A 23,411-nucleotide genomic window follows, 5' to 3' on the forward strand; every position below is an offset into this window, starting at 1 on the left:
TGACCACATATGATAATTGAAAGGAGATATTGAGGTGTGATTTCTCAGGAAGCATGCGAGTGGCTCGATGTAAAGATTAAAGAGGAGGGGGGATAGTGGACACCCCTGTCTTGTCCCTCTTTGTATTTCAATATTACTGGTGAGTGATCCATTGATTAATATTTTTGCTCTGGGTTTTTTGTAGATTTCTTTTATCGTACCGCCAAATCTTGTCCCTAGATTGTATTTTTTGATGACTTGGTTTAAAAAGGCCCAGTTTATTCTATTGAATGCTTTAGCTGCATCGAAAGTGATTATGGTTAAAGGCATGTTTTCACAGAGGGCTATGTCAATTGTTGCAAATAATTCATGTGTTATTTCGTGTATTTGTCTGCCTTTTGTAAATCCTTTCTGATCAGGGTGGATTAGTTTTGATATTATAGTGGATAGCCACTTTGCTATGACTTGCATAAAGATTTTGTAGTCACAGTTTAACAATAAAATTGGCCTGTAAAATTCACAGTGTTTCGAATTTTTTCTTGGTTTTAAAATGATGCTGATCGTAGCGTCATTCCAAGAATCAGGAATATTTTCCTGGTCCATATATACTTTATTTATTAGATCTGTTAGGTGGACTACCACTGAATCCTTCAGTGCTAAGTAAATTTTGTTTGGCAAAGCATCAGGGCCAGCAGCCTTACCTCTTTTCAAGTTTTTTATCGCTGCTCTTACTTCTTCGACTTTGATTTCGTTATTTAATTCATTCTCCTCCTCCTTCGTTAGTGATGGTAGTGAAACTGTATCTAGGTATTTTCCGATTTGGTCTTCAGTTGAATTTAAATCTTCTTTGTATAGTGTGGAAAAAAACGTTGCAAACTCCTGCTTTATCACGGAATCGTCAGAGCTCAATATCCTTTGGTTGTTCTGAATACAGGATATTTTATTCCTTGTCTGGTCTGTATGAGTTCTCCATGCCAGCATTTTTCTGCATCCTTCCCCATATTCGTGATTTGTCAATTTGCTTGCTTCCCATTTTTTTCTCACTATATTTTCCAGATAATCAGTTAGATTCTCCTTAAGTTGTAGGACCTTTTTTTCTAATAGATCTTTCGGTTCTGAAGGGCTTCCTGTCGTAATTTACTCTACCATTAGTTTAATGTCATTTTCCATGTTTCTGATTTCCTGTTTCTTAATTTTAGATTTGTAAGCTCCAATATTTAGCAAATTGTTTCTTACATTTTGTAGCATCCTATTGTATTATTTGTGTAAAACAATTTTAAAATAACGATTTACATATTCAGAGCACTTTCTGTCACCGGCTGGGACTTCGTAGCTCTGTAAGTACACTTCAATATTCATCTCTGCACTAGCAGACTTCAGTTCTAGGGGCCCGATTCACAAAGGAAATCTTAGACAAAAGTCTAACTTTATGACTTTTGGTATTCACAGAGGTCATTTACAAGTTGTATCAAGTCCACAATCGGGCTATACTCCCTGGCTGAGGCCGGATGAAGTGTAATCAATAGGCCAGAACACAATTTTTACAAAATGGAACATTAGGAATGAGAGATAAATAGTAGAGGAGGCCATGAAAATTAGTTTGGGAAGGGAAATGGTTTTGGCCAAACACTACATCACATCCCAGAAAAGTTTGCTCCTTTGCCTCATGGTACATGCAGTCCACGATTTGCACTCCATTCAGTGTTGACTGTAGTGTTACACAAAAGTCTCAGATTGCTTTTGTGAATCGTGCCCTAGGACTCTAATTACACACACAGACAACTACAGTGATTGCAATAACCAAATGAGGTTTTGTTAATGTAAAGGAGGGCATTTCTCACCAGTTTAACTTACATTTATTGTTCTATTAAGATGTGTCCATGATTCTATACCGAAAGGATACCTGAAAGTGAAAGACCAAAAACATTATTACATAGCATTTTGTTTGTATTAGCCACATCTTTGACACTGGTCCGACACTCATTGACCCTGCCCCCATTGCACTCAAAGTCACAGGTCCAGAACATTTTATTGAACTCCAATAGCTAAATTTATATTAAAGTAAACTTAGAATCCTTGCTGCATACTAATGAGATGGGAAGAGGTGGATCTCTCAAGAAACTAGAAACTACTTGTGTATGGAGGTGTTAGTAACTACTACTTTACCCCATCATCAGGGCCGGAGTGGGAATGCAAACCGGCCCTGGCAAATAAATCTGATCAGCTGCGGGGATGGGGGGGATGTCTGGTGGGAAACACTGCTGCTGCTTTTGATACAGGGGGCCGATATTGCAGAACTGCAGCAAAACCAGCACCCTGTACGAAAAGCAGTACCCACCAGTCCAAAACTGGCCCCCACCCTTCCGGCTCACCGGGAAACACCCGGTGCCTGCTACGGCCAGTTTAGCCCTGCCCATTATTGACTTCCTTCATAGGCCACCAACTGATTTAAATTGTACATTGCTAAGGTGTGTAAGGCATGTTTTACCTTTAGGCCTTAAAGGGACCAGCATTTAATACGGTACTCCTCTGCCACATGCTATCCTCCTTCACAGGATTTCAGCCAATGATTTCTGAGCCATCCACTGTACAATTCAGAAGAAAATGTAAGTTTGCAGTGGGGGTCCACAAACAGACCTGCTGAAGTCTTAAGAATATTGTTTTTTTTATATCTGGAGTCTATAGTGAAGATCCAGGAAGGCCAGCTCCATGCTTGATTTCCGGAATAAGCAAAAACAATTCCCAACAGGTATCATGCAAAGACAGTTTCACTAATGTATGCAATATGCATTACACAAAGGAAAAAACCAAGGAGTCATTTGAATTTTTTGAAAAAAGGCAGTATTATTCACCAAGAAGCAAAAGGGAATGGTCTTTCACATGACAATACAGTTAAGACAGCACTGTACAGAGCAGATCATGTGACAACCCAGTGGCACTTGGTGCAAGGTGCTATATACAATTGGTGATGGTGAAGGTGCAAGTGCTAAAGTGAACAGCGTGATTGACGCATGAACTAAAGTATTTTCATCAAATAATAGCTCCACAGAAACAAGTTGTAATCACTTAAATTAAGATTTGTCAAAAATTGTACAGGAGCACAAAACGTGATATGCGTCATATGATTCAGGCTGTGAAGTCGACGGCGTTTCGATCCCCTTTAGTCGGGATCGTCATCAGGACAGGGTTGTCGATGGAACCAGTGCTGTGGGCGATGTAAATACTTTAGTTCATGCGTCAATCACGCTGTTCACTTTAGCACTTGCACCTTCACCATCACCAATTGTATATAGCACCTTGCACCAAGTGCCACTGGGTTGTCACATGATCTGCTCTGTACAGCGCTGTCTTAACTGTATTGTCATGTGAAAGACCATTCCCTTTTGCTTCTTGGTGAATAATACTGCCTTTTTTCAAAAAATTCAAATGACTCCTTGGTTTCTTCCTTTGTGTAATGCATATTGCATACATTAGTGAAACTGTCTTTGCATGATACCTGTTGGGAATTGTTTTTGCTTACACGACACACCCATCCCAACGAGGTTTATGGGTCTTCTCCTGTTGTTCTTATACATGATTTCCGGAATAAACACAGACTTTTACAATTGGCCTCAGGGCATGGTTTGTCACGGTACGAGGATGGCTGCATTTGAGGGAGCTCCGTGGCAGCCAGGAGGGGAAGGACGGGCCGTCACAAGCTTTGTACCATAATCATTGAAGCACATACATGTCAGATCATAGGAGATGCTACTGAACATCTTGTTAAGGTTCAGGCATATTTTTATTCACAACGTCAGTGATTTTTTTTCTTTAGCAGCGGTTGCACGTTGGAGAACTATAGCGGCTGAGATTTTATCAGCCTTTCTCTGAGGAATTTGTTGACGGTTCAACCCAGCATTTAATGCAGCATTTAATGTTTGCTCAAATATTTTATGTCACCAATGTCAACAAAAAGAAAGATTTTCTTATATGCTGCATCATATTCATTACATAAAGGAGTGATTGGAGGTATTGTCACATTTTCAATGATTTTCTTCCAAGTACAATGTGAGGAGTTTAATATAATAAAAGGATCTCAATTTGCTTCTTGTGTAATTATATTACTGACTTTCCTCAAAATTGATAGTATTTCAGTATATCTGCTTGCTTCTGCTTTGGTCTACAGTTTACGCATTAACCTGATTCTCTGGGAATATTATATTACTCAGCCTCTAGTTCTTCTGTTCAAACATAAATACTCTTCTGCTTTCTGTATTTACACTTATTCTTTTATGAGAAGAACTAAAGGTTCAAAGGTAAAGTGCAGCATTTCTGCTAAATCACAAGCATTTCTCCACCTTCCACATTATAATGTTATGGAAACCATGACAGATCTCATACAAAAACAACAAGATTCTACTATTTTGTCATCTGCATCTAACTCTCCTTCAAACACTTTAGGTAGCTCCAAAACTGGTGGGAAAAGTGTGCTTCATCTATCACCTCCACACATTAAAGTGTTAAAAAAGAATCTGCCATCCTCAGTTAAGTCTTCAACTCTGGTCCAAAAGGAGCTCTACAGAATGAAAAAGGAACACGAAAATCTTTTATAAAGGAAACAAATCATTGTCTTCAAAGTCTAGAAGACAATTGGTCTTGAATAAATAACAGAGTCACTCAGGTGGAACGTAGGGTCAGTGACCTACATGATGTTATTCAAGGGTTAAACAACTCCATGTTGAGGTTACACTACTTAAAAGACATGCGGAAGACCTTAAAAACCGCAACCATAGTAATAACCTACTCATTTATGGTCTAGCAGAGGGTTTTAAAGGAACTGATCCTTTTTACACTTTTTCAATTCTTTCTTTCCAAAATTCAAAGTATGCCAGATTCTACTTCCGTTAACTAATGGGCTCATTGGCTGGGACTCAATGCTGGCACATCAGTTCCTCACAGAAACCTAGAAGAGTCATAATTCTCTTTTTAGAGTATGCAGACTTATTGAAAGTAATCAGAGCAGGCAGTGAAAGTGAAAGGTTGAATTACCTGATCTGGTTCCAACTTTTATTTTTCTCAAGATTTGACAAAATTCCCAGCAGATCGTAGGAAACTATTTCTGGTGATGCATCCTGCTCTTCAATCTCTTAACTACTGGATTTGGAATTTTCTCCCATGTCTATTTAAAGGTAGTTTTATCACAGAAACGCTTGGATAACAGTAGAGATTAACAAATTGGTACATTGGAGAGAGAAGTTGGCTTGACCGCTAGGGCGGTCGTCCTCGAATCTGGGGAACTGGGTTGGAGTCTCGGCAACAACACTGAACATCCTGTGATTCTGGGCAAATCACTTAATCTCCCAGTGCCTAACAAAAGAAATAATGTATCCTCATGTAGCACAACTGGTGCTATGTAAAGAGTTCTGATACCTGATTAGGAGAAGTTCGCGCTATATAAAACTCTGTAAAATAAAACATTTTAAAAAAATGAGTTTTTCTGCTAGTGGGATTTCTAACACTCAGATTTTGTTGCTGATATGTTAGCCATTATATAGTACTTTACCTTAGTATTATGTTCATTTCCTGTGATTTTTCAATATAATTGTTGGACAATTTGTTCGATAACTAATTGAATCATTTATCTCCCAATCAGGTGTTTTACTTCATGTGTTGATTTAATCCATTTCTTTCTCATGGGTTTGGTTCCCCTCAGGCTCCCACCTTATCCTGATTGTGTTTTCCTGCCGTTCCACCATCCCTACTGATTTGTTTGTTCATATGTGTGTTTTCTTTTTTTTTTCTCTTTATTTTTCCTTTTTTTGTCCTGGTATTCAAATTCTACTTTTTTCTAATTCTTCTTTCCACTTTTATATCTTTTCTTATAAGATGTATATATCTTCTCATTATTTTCCCTTACAGCATTTTGTTTATCATTCTTATGTAAAATGTAGTACTTTCATCAACGTTGTAATTACTGGTTAATGTCTTCACAAATAACTTCTTGGAATGTTAGGGGGCTGGGTTCACCTATTAAAAGGCAAGGAGTTTTAGCACATTTGGCTATGTGGAGAAGTAATGTGGCTCTGCTACAAGAAACTCATCTGGTACAAGCTGAAACTAATACATTTGCTTGAACTTGGGTGGGAAAGGTATTTTCATCTCCAGGCTTTAGTAAGAAAAGTTGAGTTTTTGTTTCATATGAAAAATCTCTAGATGTTCACTTAATATTTTAGGATTGTGATTTAAATGGAAGATGGCTTATTGAAAATTGATTATTAATAAAATATTTTTTTCTATCTTTAGCATATATGTTCCTACGTAACCTGACAACATGTTTTGGCTTGGAAATTCACATAAATGAATGTCTATATCAGGTGATCACTTGATTTTGGATTGAGATTGCAATCTGGATATTGATCCTTTTATTGACTGTAATTCTAAATTAATATTTATTCTTTCCAATATTCACAAACAATTTCATCATTGATTGATCAAAGACCTCTGATAGATGTTTGGAGAGTATGGGGCTCATTATGATGGCGGCGGGACCACCAACGCCAGCCGTGCGGTGGCGGGCCACCTGACACCTGACAGTAGTTTTCCCTGCCAGATTATGATGACGAGGGGAATCCTCAGAGAAGTGTGGTGGATGCAAAGACTGTCCGCCAAGGTTCCACAAGGCGGTCCTTTTCCGCCCGCTTTGTGGAACCAAAACATTGGGCAGCATTGCGGCTGAGCCTTGCAGGCACCGCCATAGAGGTTACGATATCCCTTTCCACATGTCTTTTCGCTGCAGTCATCCCACTGCGAAACGACAGGCAGAAGCAGATTTGTGGGCCCATAGCATACCCCCCTTGTGTTGGGGAGGTGGGATGCACTTGGGGGATACCTATGGTACCCCCCTACATTTCACTGCACCAAGTGGCAAGCCCCATGTGGTGCCTGCCATGTAGTGCAGTGAAATGCAAAACATGCAATTTTAACATTGCAGCTGGGGCTGCTGTCAGCATCACCCGCTGCAATGTTAAAATGAAGAATGCGACCGTCATGGTGGCGATCGTATCCTAATTTGTGTTGCGGGACCGCAGCAGGCATGGCAGACGGTCCTGGTTTATAACAGGATGGCGGACGGAATCCAGTCTTCCGCCCATCCCAATGAGCCGCTTTGCAACACAACATTGGGAGAATTGACCTTCTTTTTCCAGTTGACTCTTATCATTCAAGAAAAGACCATCCATTTTGTTCTAAATCTTTATCTTCACGACTTTTGAACTCAGAGATTAGATCAAACTTAATATTTGGTCATGCACCAGTTATTATGAATTTAGTTTTACTCCCTGTATCTAAAGGCAATGAAAGATGGGTGATTTAGTAACTCGCTTCTATTGGATATACAGTTTACACAAAGTTTTGAAACTTTTGTACAATCATTTTTCTATTTAAATGATACTTCCAATATATCTCCTAACATTCTATGGGATTCCTTTAAAGGATCGGCTAGGGATTTTATTGTTTGAAATGTATCCAAAAAATGGAAGTTAAATATTAATAAAATCATCAAAGTAAATATTATCAAAAAAATTGAACACCTATATTTTACTACTAAATGCAAATCCTTTCTTGATGAATTAATTAAAGCTAAATTTCAACTTAACAAGCACTCCACTGAAGGTGCAGCATCATATTTACTTAGATATAGGGGTGGATGGAACTTGGAGAGTTTCCCTGTGCAGAATTCTATGGAGTTATCGAAAAACTCTGCAAGATTCTGTGGAATTCTGTGAATGGACGGAAAATATGCAGCTTGTGCTACAATTTAGCACTGGTAGCGCGAGCAGTGCTGAAAATCAGTGCGAATGGCACCTTGCGTTGTGCAAGAGCTTGAGGCCATTCATGTTGATTTTGCTGCTATTTGAGTAGAAAATCTAATCGAGTGGCAGTAAATCTACTCAAACGGTAGCCCTCTGACAATGACCGCTCCCAAATGCCAATAACCCCCGCTTTAGAAAATCACGCTAGGGGAGGTCAAATCTCACTCTCGCTCACCAGTGCACATAGTCTGAGTAGAGTAGGGTAGCATAGAGTGGGCTGAACAGATATATTATTGAGTAGGAAATATCGAGTAGCAGAATATTAAGTCCAAAATCTCGGGCTACAAAAATATCAACAGTTAGAATATCGTTGTCAAGAATATCGAGTTGAAGGTAAGTAATATCGTTTTTCAAAATATCGAAGTAATTAATATTGTTAGTCAAAATACTGTTGTCAAAAATATCGTTGTTTGATTTAGTGTTATGTATTTTAGTGTGTATTTTACATGTACGTGTTTTATTTTTTTGTGTAAGGAGTGCATTTGTTTTTTAATAAATGTGTTACATTTTTTGAAGTTATTATTTTTTTAAAGTAAATTTTGCGTTTTAGTTCCGTAGCGGGTTGTGGGTTTATAGGGGAATAGGGTCAGAAGTCATTTAATAAAAATTATTTAATATTTTCAATTAATTAATATCTATGTATTTAATATTTTATATTGTTAATTGTGATAAATAATTTTTAATAGTTAGTTAATAATTGGTTGGTAAGTATTAATAATTAATTGGTAAATATGTTATTGTGTTATTTTTTTAGGAGTGGGTTGTGAGTTTATAGGGGAGTAGGGTGGGAAGTCTTTTAATAATAAAATATTTAGTATGTTTAATTATTAAATATTTATGTGTTTAAAATGTTATATGATTAATTGTGATAAATAATGTATTGTTAATTAATTATTAATTTGTTATTAATAATGATGAATTAATTAATAATTATGTTATTTGTATCATTTTTAAAGAGGGTGATGTGTTGATAGGCTGAGTAGGCTGGGAAGTAATTTAATTGCAATATATTTTTAAAACATTTTTATTATAACTTTTTTTAAGTTGTTTTATAGTGTAAATTGTGTGAATTAATGTGTTATTGATTGTTTTTAAATTGCTTGTTCATTTAATTAATTAATTATTAATTAATTATGTTAATAGTGTTATGTTCTACAACATTGGTGTTGTCATTTATAGGGGTATATGGTGGGAGGTAAACAAAATCAAATATTTAATTGTTTGTTAATTAATTGTAATTCTTTTGCTTGAGTGGGAATAGTACATTATTCCCTCATGCAATCCAACACTTTCCCTACTGTTGCACTAGCTGGAGTGGGAATAGTAAATGATTCCTTTCCGCTATCCAACATTTTTCCCTACTGTTGCACTTGCTGGAGTGAGACTAGTAATTTTTACCCCTACGCTATCCAACACTTTCCCTACCGTTGCAATTGCCAGAGTGGGAATAGTATGTTTATTCCCTCTGCTATTCAACACTTTCCCTACTGTTGCGCTCGCTGGAGTGGGAGTAGTAACTTATTCCCGTTCGTTATCCGACACTTTCTTTACTGTTACACTCCCTGGAGTGGGAATAGTAAATCATTCCCCTCTGCTATCCAACACTTTCCCTACTGTAGCACTTGCTAGAGTGGGAATAGTAATTGTATCCACTTCGCTATCCAACACTTTGCCTACTGTTGCACTCTCTGTAGTGGGAATAGTAATTTTTACCCCTCCGCTATCCAACACTTTTCCTAATGTTGCACTTTCTGGAGTGGGAATAGTACATTTTATCCCCTCTGCTATCCAACACTTTCCTTACTTCTGCACTCCTTGTAGTGAGAATAGTAAATTACTCCCCTCCACTATCCAAAACTTTCCCTACTGTTGCACTCGCTGGAGTGGGATTAGTAAATTGTTACCCCTCCGCTATCTAACACTTTCCCTACTGTTGCACTCTTTGGAGGGGGAATAGTAAATTATTCAACTTTGCTATAAAACACTTTCCCTACTGTTGTACTTGCTGGAGTGAGAATAGTAAATTATTCCTCTTCCCCTATCCAACAATTTCCCTACTGTTGTACTTGCTGGAGTGGGAATAGTAAATTACTCCACTCCGTTATCCAACACTTTCCCGACTGTTGCACTTTCTGGAGTGGGAATAGTACATTTTATCCCTCTAGCATCCAACACTTTCCCCACTGTTGCACTCCTTGTAATGAGAATAGTAAATTACTCCCCTCCGCTATCCAAAACTTTCCCTACTGTTGCACTCTTTGGAGTGGGAATAGTAAATTGTATTCTCTCTGCTATCCAACACTTTCCTTACTGGGGCACTCCCTGGAGCCGGAATAGTAAATTATAACCGTCCGCTATCCAAAACATTCTCTACTGTTTAACTCGCTGGAGTGGGAATTGTAATTGTCACCCCTTTGCTATCCAACACTTTCCCTACTGTTGCACTCTTTGGAGTGGGAATAGTAAATTATTCCTCTCCCCTATCCAACACTTTCCTCACTGTTGTACTTGCTCGAGTGGGAATAGTAATTTAATCCACTCTGCTATCCAACACTTTCCCTACTGTTGAACTCTCTGGAATGGGAGTAATAATTTTTACCCCTGTGCTATTCAACACTTTCCCTACTGTTGCTATCTCTGGAGTGGGAATAGTAATGTTTACCCCTACGCTATCCAACACTTTCCTTAATGTTGCACTCCCCGAAGTGGAATAATAAATTATTACTCTAGGCTATCCAACACTTTCCCTACTGGCATGAAAATAGTAATTTTATCCCCTCCACTGTCCAACATTTTCCCTCCTGTTGCAGTTAATGTAGTGTCAAATGTAATTGTAAAAGATTAAATATATTTTAATATTTTAAATTATTAAATATATATGTTATTTAAATTTTTACTTTACTGGTATATGCATATATATATATATATGAACACACAAATTGTCCTGTCGCAGCGGGAGCACAAACCAGTTGGTGCCAGCGATGGGACCAGGGCAGTGTCCCAATTCATTCAATACCAAAGAAGAAATCGCTGCACACTCCTTGATACTTCTGCAGTTACTTTATTTTTCAAACGTGAAGAAACTCCCTACGGGTTTCGAAGCGTAGTTCCTGTTCACGGTAGCTTTAGTGATTTGTCCCTCTGCTATTTCTATGCATCTGCCTGTATCCCTACCCTATGATTAACTAGGGCATGCTGGGACTTGTGGTTTTGTTACATTTTTGCCTCGTAGTTTACATTACAGTCTGTGGGTTTTTACATAACAGTGGGGAGTTGTTTTAGTTACCGCATGTAAAAGCGTTCCCTCTATTTACGGGGATAATGTCGCTTTGTGACGCTCGTGAGGCTCATGTGCGTGTATGATCAAGACTCAAACTGCTCGGAGGATACTGAGATGGAAAAGAAATTCAAAGAAACGAAAGAACGCTTCAAACAGAGAGTGTACAAAACAACAGACCTCAACATATGTGAAACGAAAGCCAGAATGAAGACACGCTCATAAATAAAATGAGCCCTACAAACCAATCCACAGAAGAATCTTCACAAAACCAAAACAAAACAGAAGAACAACCACGGATGATAATGACTTTCAGTAAAGAAAGCTACAAAATACAGAAAGCCATGATGAAATTTTGGCACGTACTGCGTAAAGATCCGAATATAGGGATGACCATAGGAGATCATCCTTTGAACTCGTACAAAAGAGCACCAAATCTCGCAGACCAATTAACCAAAAGTCACTTCGAAATGAAGAAGCCAGAATCCTGGTTGGAAATGAGAAAACGTGGATTTAGTAAATGCGCAATCTGCAAAGCGTGTAAGATTGGACGAAATATTAAGAACTTAAAGGACCCTGAAGGAAAAAACTTTGTAATGAGAACTAACATAACTTGTGAGTCATCATTCGTTGTATAAATGCTCTAATGTTTTTGTGGAAATTCCTATATTGGAAGCACGACATGCTCGCTAAAAACAAGAATACTCCAACATATTCGTGCAATCCAGAAGGGCGATCATTCTTATGCCATTGCCAAACACTTGACTAATCATGAAACTAAAACCCGGTTGGATGTAAAAAATTTTGAACTTGCTAGCGTACCACAGCACGAAAGAGGGGGAAATCGTATACAAAGATTGAGGCGATTGGAATCAAAGCTAATTATGAGGTTCAGAACGAAACAGCCCGCTGGCCTCAACGGCGATGAAGAACTTTATGTTCACTTATAAGAACTTAGAAATTGACAATCTTGCGTAAACATTTGGACAACTGTTATCCAAACTGTCTCTCTAAAAGAACTAGAAATGTACTTGTATATAACAGTCGTGAGAAACTGAGTTATATTGTTTTTGCTAAAAAGGACTGCCAATGATTAGAATGAAACACTAGCTGTGGGTTAATACACACAGCGGGGACGTAGGGCACTCAGCCCATGATTGTGCAAAGGACCTTAAGTCAGAAAAGGTACGCATTTGAATCAACTCTCAGGTACTTTGAGTCTTGATCATACACGCACGTGAGCCTCACGAGCGTCACAAAGCGACATTATCCCCGTAAATAGAGGGAACGCTTTTACATGCGGTAACTAAAACAACTCCCCACTGTTATGTAAAAACCCACTGACTGTAATGTAAACTACGAGGCAAAAATGTAACAAAACCACAAGTCCCAGCATGCCCTAGTTAATCATAGGCTGTGGATACAGGCAGATGCATAGAAATAGCAGAGGGACAAATCACGAAAGCTACCGTGAACAGGAACTACGGTTCGAAACGCGTAGGGAGTTTCTTCACGTTTGAAAAATAAAGTAACTGCAGAAGTATCAAGGAGTGTGCAGCGATTTCTTCTTTGGTATTGAATATATATATATATATATATATATATATATATATATATATATATATATATATATATATATATATATATATATATATATATATATATATATATATATTCACTGAGAAAACCATAGGTTTCACACCAGTTATAGTTAGGTGGAAATTTTACTCGCATAAAACCATTGAAATTCCCACGTTATAGTTAGTTGGACTCACTATAACTTGCGTGTGCAATGCACTGCTGATGACGTCACATATTACATCACTCATGACATGGTCAGTGACATCACTCATGACATCACTGATGACATCTCAAATGACATCACTGATGACAACATCCTTGTGACAAAGTGGCAGACCTCCTATCAGCATAAAATAACCTTTGACACACACATTCAAAAATAGAAACTAAAATTTTCTTAAAAAAGGAGAAAACAATACCAATTACAACAACTTATTAGGTAATTCCAACATCTACATACACATCCACTCATTCACCAACAGTTCTATATAGTCACTCATGCATGTACTCACTCATCATATGCACTCATACACCTATACATCCTGTTACACACTAATACTCATCCATATAGTTACTCACACACAAATTCACACATGCAAATAAACTATCAAAAAACCATTTACTTGATTATACTGCTATATACACACCACTACACATACTTCTACAGAAACGGAAACATATTTACTCTCTTAAACAATCAATTATAAAAACACATACTCACTAACCAACCCATACACACAATCATCCACTCATACAGTCTTGCACACATGCTGTCTTCAAAATACATACAAATAGTGAGTCACTCATTCATGCATCTGTGCTCTAAGTAATATCCCCCACCGAACCATACAGACACTGATACTGATACTCAAAGAAACAACAAATAACCCATATACACACTCATGTAGCTACTCACCAACCCATGCAGCCACTTATACACAAAGTGAGACACAGATACAGATATTTAAATATTTAAACATTACTCGCTAATATATGTATTCACTAAGATACATGTAATAAGTCAGTTAACCAATCAATTTTTCACAAAAAAAACATCCATTTAGACATTTATTTACCCATTTATTCTTCCATCAACCTTTAGATATACATATATAAAAAATATTTATTTTTCAGAAAGATACACATTCACTGGATGATGTCATCAGTGATGTCATTTGAGGCTTAGGCTTCAGAAATGTTTTGGAATAAATGGTTGCTAATTCAAGCCAACACTGGGTCTGTTTTAGTGTGCTCTTCAAACCAGGGAAGCTTTGTTTGAAATTAATTTTCGGTTATTCAGCCGTGAGGAGGCACCACTCGCAAGTTAAAGAGGCCAAGGACACAGAACTATTTTGAGTCCTGATGGAAAAATAGACCGGCGAAAATAATTTGGCAACCTTTATTCTTCAACTCACGGAAAATAATTAGTAAATCTGGAAGTGTGGCAGCGCAGAAAGGCATAGAAAAAAATAGTACTACACATCCCAGCATGCATGGAACATAAGACTCACCTTCTCAAAGGAATAAAAGCATGCTGAGACAACGCCTTTAAAATCTGTAAAACCGCATCAATGCCTGTGAACAAGAAGGTTGCTTCGAAACGTGTAAGGCTTATGAAATGTTTTGGAATAAATGGTTGCTAATTCAAGCCAACACTGGGTCTGTTTTAGTGTGCTCCTGAAACCAGGGAAGCTTTGTTTGACATTAATTTACGGTACTTCAGCCGTGAGGAAGCACCACTCGCAAGTTAAAGAGGCCAAGGACACAGAACTATTTTGAGTTCTGATGGAAAAATAGACCGGCGAAAATAATTTGGCAACCCTTATTCTTCAACTCACGGAAATAATTAGTAAATCTGGAAGTGTGGCAGTGCAGAAAGGCATTCAAAAAAATAGTACTACACATCCCAGCATGCATGGAACATAAGACTCACCTTCTCAAAGGAATAAAAGCATGCTGGGACAACGCCTTTGAAATCTGCAAAACCGCATCAATGCCTGTGAACAAGAAAGTTGCTTCGAAACGCGTAAGGCTTATGAAATATTTTGGAATAAATGGTTGCTAATTCAAGCCAACACTGGGTCTGTTTAGTGTGCTCCTCAAACCAGGGAAGCTTTGTTTGACACACATATATATATATATATATATATATATATATATATATATATATATATATAAGAAGGAGAGAACTCTGGGTAGTGTAGGTGGAAAGCAGCTCCTATTAGAGCACTCTCAACGGCAGCGACACTCTAGATCTGCTCACCTCAAATGTCGGTTTTTCTATCAAAGTCTTTAAGCATAGGATTAGCACAGTGCCATCCACGCAGAGATAGAAAAGGACAAAGTCTTTTGCCATTTCTACAGCAAAGTCTTTAAGCATAGGACTAGCACAGTGCTGTGCTTGCCGAGCTGTAAAATGACAAATAATTTGGCAACCCTTATTCTTCAACTCACGGAAAATAATTAGTAAATCTGGAAGTGTGGCAGCGCAGAAAGGCATTAAAAAAAATAGTACTACACATCCCAGCATGCATGGAACATAAGACTCACCTTCTCAAAGGAATAAAAGCATGCTGGGACAACGCCTTTGAAATCTGCAAAACCGCATCAATGCCTGTGAACAAGTAAGTTGCTTCGAAACGCGTAAGGCTTATGAAATGTTTTGGAATAAATGGTTGCTAATTCAAGCCAACACTGGGTCTGTTTAGTGTGCTCCTCAAACCAGGGAAGCTTTGTTTGACATATATATATATATATATATATATATATACATATATATATATATATATATATATATATATATATATATATATATATATATATATATATATATATATATATATATATATATATATATATATATATATATATATATATATATATATATATATATATATATATATATATATATATATATATATATATTACCTACTGGCGATAGCCAGTAGGTATATATAGTTAGGATTTTTTCTCTATGGAACTTTTGAAAATTCTATGCCTAATAACTTTGGCGTTTGTGGACGGAATTGGCTGAAATTTTCAGGAAAATGGCACATTTTGTTTCTGAGCAGCTCCTGGAAATTTGGGGGGGGTTCGTCAAGGGGGGGCCGAGAAAAAAGGGGGGTCCCAAAACACGTTTTCCCATGTTAATTTCCATAGGGCGGTTGGCCTCACTTTTAGCCCGAACGGCTGAATGGATTTCCACGAAACTTGGCAAAATTGTAGGGACTGTTAGCCCGATGTGCCTTTGCTAGGTCTCAATATATGTGCTTCAGTGGATTTTGAGAAATTAACGTTTAAAACAAGATATATATCTGTAACAGCGCTCCGGGTAGCGCTCCGGTTCGCGAACTTTTCGCGTATCGGAACTTTGCGAAGCGAAGCTGATTGGCTCTCCGGTGTCTGTCAACATTCTAAACAGTCCGGAGCGGCCGCCATCTTGTCTCTCGGTAGGATCGAGAGACAAGAGGAGGCCAAAACAAAGGGGGAAATGAAGGAAAGGGGGCAAGGTAGACCCCTTCTGACCCCCTAGGATTGATGAGGGGGATATTATAGAGCCACGCGGGGCCCCCAAAAAAAAAATTCCGATTTTTTCGCCATAGAGATGCGTCTTGGTACGCGAACCGGGCAGCTAACCGGGCAGCTAACCGGGAAGCTAACCGGCAGTGTAACGGGAGTCTGAGGAGTAGCTGATTGGCTGTCAACATTGTAAACAGTCCGGAGTGGCCGCCATCTTGTCTCTCGGTAGGATCGAGAGACAAGAGGAGACCAAAACAAAGAGGGAAATGAAGGAAAGAGGGCAAGGTAGACCCCTTCTGACCCCCTAGGATGGATGAGGGGGATATTATAGAGCCACGCGGGGCCCCAAAAAAAAAAAATCCGATTTTTTTGCCGTAGAGACGCGGCTTGGTACGCGAACCGGGCAGCTAACCGGGCAGCTAACCGGGAAGCTAACCGGCAGTGTAACATGAGTCTGAGGAGAAGCTGATTGGCTGTTATCATTGTAAACAGTCTGGAGCGGCCGCCATCTTGTCTCTCTGTGGGATCGAGAGACAAGAGGTGGAAAAAAAAAGGTGTAAATGAATGAAAGGGGTAAGGCAGACCCCTCCTGAACCCCTAGGATTGATGAGGGGGCTATTAAAGTTCCCTGCGGGGCAAAAGAAAAAAAAATTGCGATTTTTCGCGGTAAAGGTGCTTCCTGGTACGTTAACCGGGCAGCTAACCGGCAGCGTAACGGGAGTCCGACATATTGTGTTTTTTGAACATTTGTGATATGTGCACGTGTGGATTTTGTCTAATTAAGGTTAAAAAAATATATATATATCTTTAAGCGTGTTCTGGCGCGCTTACGTTTTGGGTTTGGTTTGCGCTGCAGAGACGATACGTCACGGTTATGCGATGCATCATGAGGCGTCTCACGGGCTACGTGATACGTCACTTAATAAAGAATATATTTTACAGCTATAGATATTAGCTTTTAAAAAACCAATGAAATTCACAGAAAAAAACATAGGTTATAGACCATATATAGTTAGGAATTTGCATTTACAAAACCTTGAAAATTCACTGAAAAAACCATAGGTTATAGACCATATATAGTTAGGGATTAGCATTTAAAAAACCTTTTTTTATTTGCACAAAACCATTGAAATTCCATATATAGTTAGTTGCACTAACTATATATCGCGGACCCGCAATCCACTGCTAATGATGTCACATATTACATCATTCATGACATGGTCAGTGACATCACTGATGACATCACTGATGACATCTCAAATGACATCACTGATGACATCTCAAATGACATCACTGATGACATCACTGACATCTCATTTGACATTACTGATTACATCACTGATGATATCATTTATGTGATAATACATCTTCAGACTCTAATATAACCTTAGATACACTCAGTGTAAACAGGCACTCACAGACTGTCACACATCCATGGAGTTACTCACACACCTAGTCAGTCATGGAAAGAATCAATCACATCTCCATTTCCTCAACTATACAGTTATACACACCTTACTTATTCAAACATATAGTAACACATATTTACTCTCTTATACAATCCTTGATACAAGTTCACAATGATTCAAACAGCCACTCACACATTCACTGGCTCTTATGTTCAGTTATTTATATATGTCAACTCTCACATGGAGTGTGTTTTACATATGTACTTACTTTGACATGTAGCACTGAGATATCTATTCACTCACCAATATACTCATGCACACAGTCAACTGTCCATACAGCTGTTTCTACATGCACTTTTGAACCCATACACCTAGGGAATCAACTGCTCACACATCTATGCACAAAGTTATACACCTCCCAGCCACCCACACACATACTCAGTCTCCCATACAAATACTTGGGCAACCATTCAATAACCCATATAGTTACTGATATAGCTACTGATTTAAACATGCAGCAGTTTACAGAACAACATAAATAATGATTGCCAAATTAAGACACTTTAATCACTAACCCATACACTCAGTGAGACACATTTAATCATTCTCTCATACAGTCAGTCATGCACCTACTAAATCCTTCATCCAGACACTTATACATCCACTCATTCTTCAATATGTAAGACATATTTTAACTTTACAGAAACATACAGTCACTGGGTGTTGTCATCAGTGATGTCATCAGTGATGTCATTTGAGATGTCATCAGTGATGTCATCAGTGATGTCACTGACCAAGTCATGAATGATGTAATATGTGACATCATTAGCAGTGGATTGCGGGTCCGCGATATATAGTTAGTGCAACTAACTATATATGGAATTTCAATGGTTTTGTGCAAATAAAAAAAGGTTTTTTAAATGCTAATCCCTAACTATATATGGTCTATAACCTATGGTTTTTCAGTGAATATATATATATATATATATATATATATATATATATATATATATATATATATATATATATATATATATACATACACAGTTCACTTCCTTTGAAAAACCGGGACGCTCAGACTGCGGTGCACACCAGGGTCAAAGGCACCCTGTCTGTATTGCGTTTCACCACACACGCTCAGGTCAAGCGTGAAATGCACTCGAAATCCAGTATTCTTCACCATTCAATTACACCATCCAACAAAGTTTGTGGGTATTCATTTTATTCCAGCATGGAAAACAGTTCATGGAAATAAACCCCCAACGCGTTTCAGCAACAACTCGCCTTGGTCACGGGTGAATAGTGTTAAAAAGTAAAACATTAAATAAAGTTTTCAAAACCTTCTTGTATAAACATAAACAAAGGACAATGTGCACAAAATAAACGCAGCGGCCATCTTGGCATGGTAAAGTGATAATAGTAATGAGCCAAAGCGAAGGACATTACCATCCGAATGTCTAGCTCTCACAATAATAAGGCATAAACATGCTGTCACCAATTGCATAATACTTGCAGTATTTAACAATGTGCCTGATAAACACACCATCATAAACCATACATCTACTGTCCCAAGTGGGAAAATTACAAATTCAATGCTGCCATGTTCAATAATGAAAAGATAATACAAACAATAACAATCAAGGCAACACGGAGCTCATATAGTCTACCAATTTGATGCAATCTGGTGGCAAAGCTGATACCGAGCTGTATGAGCCGTCATTACCCAAGTGGGAGAAAGTTAGTTAATTAGAAAATAATATATGCATAATAGGTCACACGATTTTCAGAGTCAATCGCAATCAAAGAATGAACAAATGTCATGAAGAAATGTCCTTAAGTCCCAAGTGGGAAATTATAAGCATAGCCCCTCGGGGTAATCAAATCTTCTGCCCGGGCATTTCTCCACAGTGTTGTGTTACCTATAGAGAAACAAGAACGGCACATCAGGACTGCTGATACCATACTCAAATGGCCTCCAACATAGTATATAAAGTGTAAAACAAATTGAATGTGAAGTGATTTAAAAACAGTAGAATCATTGCTAGGAGTTCGAGAGGACAACCAACATAATATATACATACATGCATCATTGTAGGCAGAACATTGTACAGTTTAATCTCCCAGATACCATTTCAGTTCTTCCTCAGAATTCAACCCTCCTGGGATACGTGTATCTAGGTCAAGAATATATCTACTTTCCAATTGTCGCAGCCTACGTATTCTGTCACCACCCCTCTTCATGTTGGGAATTCTATAAATCGCAAAGAATTTCAATAAGTTGCGATTGCCTTTGTGTTTTTCTTCAAAATGACGGGCGACTGGCGAGCTTTGGTCCCTGTTATCAATCGCCCTCATGTGCTCAAGAATGCGCTTTTTCACAGGGAACATGGTGCTCCCTACATACTTTTTGGCACATGGACACACCAACACATATATCACATGATCAGAGAGGCAGTTGAGATGTTGTGTAATAGGTTTTTCTCTGTCTTCTATGGGATAATAGACTGATTTGACATTGCTGCTGAACTTGCAAGCTTTGCACTTCATACAATTGAAAAAGCCCTTTATCTCATTGTTCTTCCTAGTTTTGATGTTCACCTCATTTCTACTCAGCCTGTCCTTAAGAGAATCAGCCTTCCGATAGGTAATGCTGGGATTGCTGCCTAAGACCTCAGTTAGCGTCTGTTCAGTAAGTAATACATTCCAGTGTTTTTTAAAGCTTTTCTGTACCTGCCATGAGCTGGCATGGTAAGTAGAGATGAATCTTATAACCTCCTGTTCCTCAGGTTTGTTGATGTTGGGAACCAGTAAAGATTCATGGCTGATATTACTAGCCTTCACAAATGCTGCTTCAATTACCTGTGGGTTATATCCACGTTCTCTGAAACGTTGTTTCATTTTAACTCCTTCCCTTACAAAATCCTCATCTCTACTGCAGTTCCTCCGAGCCCGGAGGAACTCATCAAAGGGGATACTGCGTATGAGTGACTTCGGGTGGCTACTATCAGCGTGAAGCAAGGTGTTGCCTGCCGTTGCTTTACGGTATAATTTAGTAACAAGTTTGTTCCTCTCAACCTCAACCTTCAAATCCAGGAATGCAGCTCCTGTTAGAGCACCCTCAACAACAGTGACACTCTAGATCTGCTCACCTCAAATGTCGTTTTTTTTTTCTATCAAAGTCTTTAAACATAGAATTAGCACAGTGCCATCCACGCCGAGATAGAAAAAGACAAAGTCTTTTGGCATTTCTACAGCAAAGTCTTTAAGCATAGGACTAGCATATTTATAAGTATATATACAAGTCTTTTGGCAATTCTACAGCAAAGTCTTTAAGCATAGGACTAGCATATATATATATATATATATATATCCAACGTAGTTTCCTCCACACTCTGGAAAGGAATGCACCACACACTGGACTGTCGGAAAAAACACTGGTTTATTTCTCATCAACGCAGAGTGCCAGCAAGTAGAAAGTCTCTTTGTAAAAAGTCTTAAACCTGACGCGTTTCAGCTGACTCGGCAGCCTTGTTCACAGGTAACTTTCACGGGATTATGGCATTTCCTGCATGATTGCGCCTGCCTTTTTGAGGACTACCGGTCTCCAATGTAGTCTTCAAATACTTCAATTCCCAAGATGCAATGTAACCCATATCGCATACTTGGTCTATTTAGAACTTGCAATTCATTTTCCCTTTCTCTTTGTATTATGGGGACATTACAGTCTTCTTTTAAATACCAAATTAAATACCAATTGAGTGCAACTGGTGGCAACAAAAGTGAAAAATATCGAAGCAGACTGATGCATGTAACTGCACTATGTGAACTTTAAAAGAAGACTGCAATGTCCCCATAATACAAAGAGAAAGGGAAAACGAATTGCAAGTTCTAAATAGACCAAGTATGCGATATGGGTTACATTGCATCTTGGGAATTGAAGTATTTGAAGACTACTTTGGAGACCGGTAGTCCTCAAAAAGGCAGGCGCAATCATGCAGGAAATGCCATAATCCCTTGAAAGTTACCTGTGAACAAGGCTGCCGAGTCAGCTGAAACGCGTCAGGTTTAAGACATTTTACAAAGAGACTTTCTACTTGCTGGCACTCTGCGTTGATGAGAAATAAACCAGTGTTTTTTTCCGACAGTCCAGTGTGTGGTGCATTCCTTTCCAGAGTGTGGAGGAAACTACGTTGGATGTTTTAGGGATGCTCCGTGCCCCTGCGCCACCTGCCCTGTGAGGTTAAGGCTCTTTGACGGGGAAACTACGTTGGATATATAAATAAATAAAGCGTTTGAAGAACTGAGGCCGCGGCACCAGTGTGAAATTCTTTTTCGTAATTCTGGATTGTGTTGGATATATATATATATATATTACCTACTGGCGATAGCCAGTAGGTATATATAGTTAGGATTTTTTCTCTATGGAACTTTTGAAAATTCTATGTCTAATAACTTTGGCGTTTGTGGACGGAATTGGCTGAAATTTTCAGGAAAATGGCACATTTTGTTTCTGAGCAGCCCCTGAAAATTTGGGGGGGTCGTCAAGGGGGGGCCGAGAAAAAAGGGAGGTCCCAAAACGCGTTTTTCCCATTCATTTTTCCATAGGGCGGTTGGCCTCACTTTTAGCTCGAACGGCTGAATGGATTTGCACGAAACTTGGCAAAATTGTAGGGACTGTTAGCCCGATGTGCCTTTGCTAGGTCTCAATATATGTGCTTCAGTGGATTTTGAGAAATTAACGTTCAAAAAAAGATATATATCTGTAACAGCGCTCCGGGCAGCGCTCCGGTTCGCGTACTTTTCGCGTAACGGAACTTTGCGATGCGAAGCTGATTGGCTCTCCGGTGTCTGTCAACATTCTAAACAGTCCGGAGCGGCCGCCATCTTGTCTCTTGGTAGGATCGAGAGACAAGAGGAGGACAAAACAAAGGGGGAAATGAAGGAAAGGGGGCGAGGTAGACCCCTTCTGACCCCCTAGGATTGATGAGGGGGATATTATAGAGCCACGCGGGGCCCAAAAAAAAAAAAATTCTGATTTTTTCGCCGTAGAGACGCGTCTTGGTACGCGAACCGGGCAGCTAACCGGGCAGCTAACCGGGAAGCTAACCGGCAGTGTAACGGGAGTCTGAGGAGTAGCTGATTGGCTGTCAACATTGTAAACAGTCAGGAGCGGCCGCCATCTTGTCTCTCGGTAGGATCGAGAGACAAGAGGAGGCCAAAACAAAGGGGGAAATGAAGGAAAGGGGGCGAGGTAGATCCCTTCTGACCCCCTAGGATTGATGAGGGGGATATTATAGAGCCAAGCGGGGCCCAAAAAAAAAAAAAAATTCAGATTTTTTCGCCGTAGAGACGCGTCTTGGTACGCGTACCGGGCAGCTAACCGGGCAGCTAACTGGGAAGCTAACCGGCAGTGTAACGGGAGTCTGAGGAGAAGCTGATTGGCTGTTAACATTGTAAACAGTCTGGAGCGGCCGCCATCTTGTCTCTCTGTGGGATCGAGAGACAAGAGGTGGAAAAAAAAAGGTGTAAATGAATGAAAGGGGTAAGGCAGACCCCTCCTGAACCCCTAGGATTGATGAGGGGGCTATTAAAGTTCCCTGCGGGGCAAAAGAAAAAAAAAATTGCGATTTTTCGCGGTAAAGGTGCTTCCCGGTACGTTAACTGGGCAGCTAACCGGCAGCGTAACGGGAGTCCAACATATTGTGTTTTTTGAACGTTTGTGATATGTGCACGTGTGGATTGTGTCTAATTAAGGTTAAAAAAAATATATATATCTTTAAGCGTGCTCTGGCACGC

The sequence above is a fragment of the Lissotriton vulgaris genome, chromosome 6 (assembly GCF_964263255.1).
Source record: "Lissotriton vulgaris chromosome 6, aLisVul1.2, whole genome shotgun sequence".
In the NCBI taxonomy this organism is placed as follows: domain Eukaryota; kingdom Metazoa; phylum Chordata; class Amphibia; order Caudata; family Salamandridae; genus Lissotriton; species Lissotriton vulgaris.